The 5,441-nt window shown below is 42.7% G+C and overlaps 2 non-coding genes across 2 annotated transcripts; both read left to right on the top strand.

The window, feature by feature from the left end:
• Positions 1-400: 400 nt before the first annotated feature.
• On the top strand, positions 401-473 carry TRNAS-GGA (transfer RNA serine (anticodon GGA)). Its single transcript has one exon. It is a non-coding gene; the product is annotated as a tRNA-Ser (tRNA).
• Positions 474-1,944: 1,471 nt separating this feature from the next.
• LOC128043982 (U6 spliceosomal RNA) lies at positions 1,945-2,051 on the top strand. Its single transcript, XR_008198979.1, has one exon. It is a non-coding gene; the product is annotated as a U6 spliceosomal RNA (small nuclear RNA).
• The last annotated feature ends 3,390 nt before the right edge of the window (positions 2,052-5,441 follow it).

A 5,441-nucleotide genomic window follows, 5' to 3' on the forward strand; every position in this document is an offset into this window, starting at 1 on the left:
ATAGTGCAGAGGCTAAGACTCCTCCTCCTCCCAATGGAGGGGGCCCAGGTTGGATCCCTGATCAGGGAGCTAGATCACGACTAAGACCCAGCACAGACAAATAAATAAATAATACACATTAAAAAAAGGGAAAGCACTGGTCACGGAGACATTCCTGCATCTGCTGTTTCTCAGGTGTCAGCAGCTTAATATCAATATGTCAAAGTGACGTGTTTGGGGGTGCCGTGTTCTGAATCCCTTTTTAGACTTACTTCGAAGCCAGTTTTAGGGAAATTGAAGAAAAATCAAGAGAAACCAGGTCATTGGTGACATGGCTGAGCTGCTGTATCAGTCTCAGCTAAATGCTCTCTGTTGCTGGGCTTATTAATTTTTTGGGATGATATATCCTTATTACAGTTGGTCCCCTGGTGGCTCAGAGGTTAAAGCATCTGCCTGGAATGCAGGAGGCCCAGGTTCAATCCCTGGGTCGGGAAGATCTCCTGGAGAAGGAAATGGCAACCCACTCCAGTACTCTTGCCTGGAGAATCCCATAGGGAGAGGAGCCTGGTAGGCTACAGTCCATGGTTTCGCAGAGTTGGACGCGACTGAGTGAGCTTCCCAGGTGGCATTAGTGGCAAAGAACCCACCTGCCAATGCAGGAGACATAAGAGCTGCAGTTTCGATCCCTGGATCAGGAAGATCCTAAGGAGAAGGGTATGGCAGCCCACTCCAGTATTGTTGCCTGGAAGCATTCCAGGACAGAGGAGCCTTGATAGACTATAGCCCATAGGGTCACAAAGAGTTGGACATGAATGATGGCGTTTAGCACGCATGTCTTTCTTATTGTTCAAGACAGTGACCATGGATGTCTACTGCTTGCTACTTAGAGGATCATAACAGATATCACCATTACGTCTGATGCGATAACAAGAAAACCATTCAAAATAGACCAAGAAAGAGGCTAGAAGGGCAAGGATATTACGATTCAAATTTTGACATGTGCTGTTTATATCTGTGTTGCGGTAAGAGTCAAGAAATACTGTAAATTGAGTTGTGTGGTAGGAAAGATTTTATGTTTTACGTGTTCAGCAGGCCTTAATTTTCACAATGGACATCTCTACCCAAGAAATTAGGGTGTGAGAAGTGGCTGGGGATGTAAAGAGCATTATTCGTTGAGAAGATAAAAGCTGCCCAAAAATTGAGACAAGGCCAAGTTCCACTGTGCAGATAACAGGCAACAGACTTGAGCAACTTGCCTGTAGAAGTGGAATTTTGTTGTTTGATGTCTTTGTTAACTGATGGTTTTATCTAATTAATGGCCCTATCGAGTTAACATTTACCCCAAATAACTTAGTCATGAATTTTATTGCCTAACAATCTTTAACCATCTTTGAGACTTAGACTCACCATCTTTAACCAGGTATTTCTTTCTAGAACCTGATCTTGCCCCTCCCTCTGTTTTTGTGAGCTCTCTGTTACTTAGCTGCTAGGTCTTGTCTGACTGTTGGTGACCCAATGGACTATAGCCTTCTGGGTTCCTCTGTCTATGGGATTTCTGAGGCAAGAATACTGGAGAGGGTTGCCATTTCCTTCTCCAAGTGAACTCTCTAGATTTAAAAACAAACAAACAAAAAAACCCCCAACAACCGACAAATAAACTTCACGCTATCCAGTATAACCCTTCCTCCCAACCCGTTAGGCTCCAGACCTCTGAGTAGAGACATCAGAAAATGTGACCACGTCATGAAGTCTGTCTTCCAGATAAATGGAACCAGTTTTTAATTACTTGTTGCTTCACAAAAGCAAAAAAGACTGGATGGATTTTCACCAAACAGGGAGGGTGTATTTAAGATAGTCTGAATTGTGTAGGGGAATAAAAAAATCTTTTCCCTCTACCTATCTTAGGCATTTTCAACTGGGGCTGTAAACGAGACCAACAAAAGACCGATTAACAAGGATCAGTCAGTGCTCTCTTCAGCAACACATATACTAAAATTGGAACGATACAGAGAATATTAGCATCACCCCTGTGCAAGGATGGCACGCAAATTTGTGAAGCATTCCATATTTTTAATCAAAACTACAATGAGATATCACCTCACACTGGTCAGAATGGCCATCATCAAAAAGTTTACAAACAGTAAATGCTGGAGAAGGTGTGGAGAAAAGGGAACTCTCTTGCACTGTTGGTGGGAATGTAAATTGATACAGCCATTATGGAAGATAGTATGGAGATTCCTTAAAAAACTAGGAATAAAACCACCATCTGACCCAGCAATCCCACTCCTGGCATATACCCTGAGGAAACCAAAACTGAAAGAGACACATGCATCCCATTGTTCGTTGCTGCACTATTTACAGTATCTAGAACATGGAAGCAACTTAGATGTCCATCAACAGATGAATGGATAAAGAAGTTCTGGTATATATACACAATGGAATATTACTCAGTCATAAAAAGGAACACGTTTGAGTCAGTTCTAATGAAGTGGAAGAACCTAGGAGCTATTATATAGAGTGAAGTGAGTCAGAAAGAGAAAGATAAACACCGTATTCCAACACATATATATGGAATCTAGAAAAATGGTACTGAATAATTTACTTACAGGGCAGCAGTGGAGAAACAGACATAGAGAATAGACTTATGGACTTGGGGAGAGGGGAGGAGAGGGTGAGATGTATGGAAAGAGTAATGTGGAAACTTACATTACTATATGTAAAATAGATAGCCAACAGGAATTTGCTGTATGGCTCAAGAAATTCAAACAGGGGCTCTGTATTAACCTAGAAGGGTGGATTGGGGAGGAAGATGGGAGGGAAGTTCAAAAGGGAGGGGACATATGTATACCTATGGCTGATTCATGTTGAAGTTTGACAGAAAACAGCAAAATTCTGTAAAGCAATTATCCTTCAATAGAAAATCAATTAATTAAAAAAAACCAAGGATCAATCAAATAGAAGTGTGCTAGTGTGCACACTGCACATATATGTGGGAGAAAGGTAAGTAGCTCAGGGGGCTTCCCTGGTGGCTCAGTGGTAAAGAACCCATCTGCTAATGCAGGAGACACAAGAGATACAAGAGAGTTTGATTCCTGGGTTGGGGAGATGCCCTGGAGGAGGCATGGCAACCCACTCCAGTATTATTACTTGGAGTATCCCATGAACAGAGGAGGCCTGCGGGCTACAGTCCATAGGGTCTTAAAAGAGTTGGACCCAACTGAGCAATTAAACAATAACAACTAGCACAGAGGAGTAGTTAGAATTTGAGATCTATGTTCCTTAGTAGAGGAAACAGAATGAGAATTAGTATCTATAGAGAAGAAAATGATGCTTTGGAAAGCTCGATGAGTCCTTAAAAGGTTAGATGCAAGACAGGACAGTCCTGTGACAGTCTGTCTGGGTGGGGTACTGACTTCTCCTCTCAGGAGAAGACTCAAGTGGCTCCTGGAGAGGGCACTTAGGACAACTGAATTCTTTCAGGAGGTTCTACCTTTGAGGGATTTCAGGAGCACAAACGTCTTCAGTTCAAAATGATTCTTAAGCCAAAGTGGAATGTTTCAGGGTGGTCTGTCTGGATCCCCTTCACTTGAAAAGATGTGAATTTCATTTTGGGAGGCCTTGGAGCGTTACCTCGAAGAGGGAGGTAGTCATTCTCCAAGGAGCTGAAATTGAGGTTCAAGTTAAAAATCGTGTGACTGCTGACTGGCAAAAAGTAGTCAGATCTACAGCAGGTTAATGTACTCCCACCGTGCCCTCAGTGAAGTACGCTGCCTAAGTACAGAGAACTGAATCTACGGTTGGCCAGACTCTCTATACCCCAGTGTTCTCATCTGTAAAAGGGAATAACATTATCTATTTCGTAGAGCTGTTTTAAAGGTTGACAAAGGCTCTCTCCTTGACCAAACTTTAATCAGCTCCTCTAAACTCTCTTCCCAAGGAGAACTTAGTTTTGGGGCTCCCATCCTCTTCTTGGCATGGCCCAGTCTTAGCAAAAATGGCTAAGTCAGCTTAACCAGCATCCCCCACCCTCAGCATCTGATCACCATGGATGTCTGACCAAATTCCTCATCTACCCCCATCCCCCAGGTGATGTCTGACCACTAAGTGATGTCTGATCACTTTGCTCCACTTTCAGCGAGAATCCGGTTAGGTTGTTTTAGGCAGAATCCCCAGTGTTTCCTCTTGATTTTCCAGCCCCCAACCACCACCTTTCTCCCTGGCTAGGAGTCCCCCGACTGGTCCTTGTTGATTTCAGAATTGAGCCCGGTTCCACACAGAGGTCTCTTTACCTCTGTAGCCATAATTCTGAGTCAATCTTGTTTTTCCCACTTTACCTTACTGCATTTTCTTTGACAGCATTACATGGGTTACCAAATGAAACACACTTAGAATGGCACCTGGCACACAGTCCTAGCTCTGTTAGGAATTTTTCAGCCTCTCATCAGTTTCCCAACCAATGAAAGTAAAGACACATCCTTGTTACTGAGGTCCAAGAAACCGCTGCCGACATGGGTTACTAAAGATCCCTGATCCCCGCTCCCTTCTCTCTGAGCTGCTTTCCCCTGGACCATTCAGGCCCACTATCCTCTTCCTGCCCAAGGGCCGAGGGGTCCTGTTTTCCATCCCAACACAGGCTCAGAGCACTCACTTATCTTGTTCTACAATCATTCTCTCTTTCCCAAAGACATGTGATATTTTTCAGTTCCTTGTTCCTCATTCAAGGACCTTTATCTGTGCCACTCCCTTCCACCCAAGGTCAACCACATTTGTTATCCTCAGAGACATGCTTGTTTTCCATTTTCCTTGGGCAGAGCAGCTGGCCCCTAAATAAAATATATTTTCATGCAGCTTTAAGGACAGAGGCTTAAGAGATGGGAGGACTGAGAAAATATGAAATTGGGGACCCCTTCTAATACGTCTTTGAAGTTCAGGGTCATGTGGAAAGCCAGGGAATTTATAACAATTCTGTATTCCTTTTTGAGTTCTCATGGCTGACAAGGTCACTGATTTCTCTTCCCTCACTGGAGCACCACTCCAATCCTACCTCCTTCCCCAATCGCAGTTTTTGACTACAGATGGGTTTATACAGAGAACATCAAAATTTAACAAATATCTGTACCTATGACCATTGTCAATCACCAGTTCTGGAGAGTCTCTGTGGAAAAACTCTATTGTCAGACAAAAAAACTTGGTTGCACATAGGAATTCAGTAGTGGTCATTTCAAAAACAAAGTCTATAGAAAGATATCAAAACAGAAGGGTATACACCATCACCACCACCACAACCAAACATATTTAAAATGATTGTTTAGTGGAAAAGGATAGAAACACAAACTGGACTAGAGTAAGCAATAAATATAGAATTTTTTGTTCACATAATTGAGTAGTTGCTATTCTTTGGAATTCTGCATTCAGATGCTTATATCTTTCCTTTTCTCCTTTGCTTTTCACTTCTCTTCTTT

The sequence above is a fragment of the Budorcas taxicolor genome, chromosome 2 (genome assembly GCF_023091745.1).
Source record: "Budorcas taxicolor isolate Tak-1 chromosome 2, Takin1.1, whole genome shotgun sequence".
NCBI classification, from domain to species: Eukaryota; Metazoa; Chordata; class Mammalia; order Artiodactyla; family Bovidae; genus Budorcas; species Budorcas taxicolor.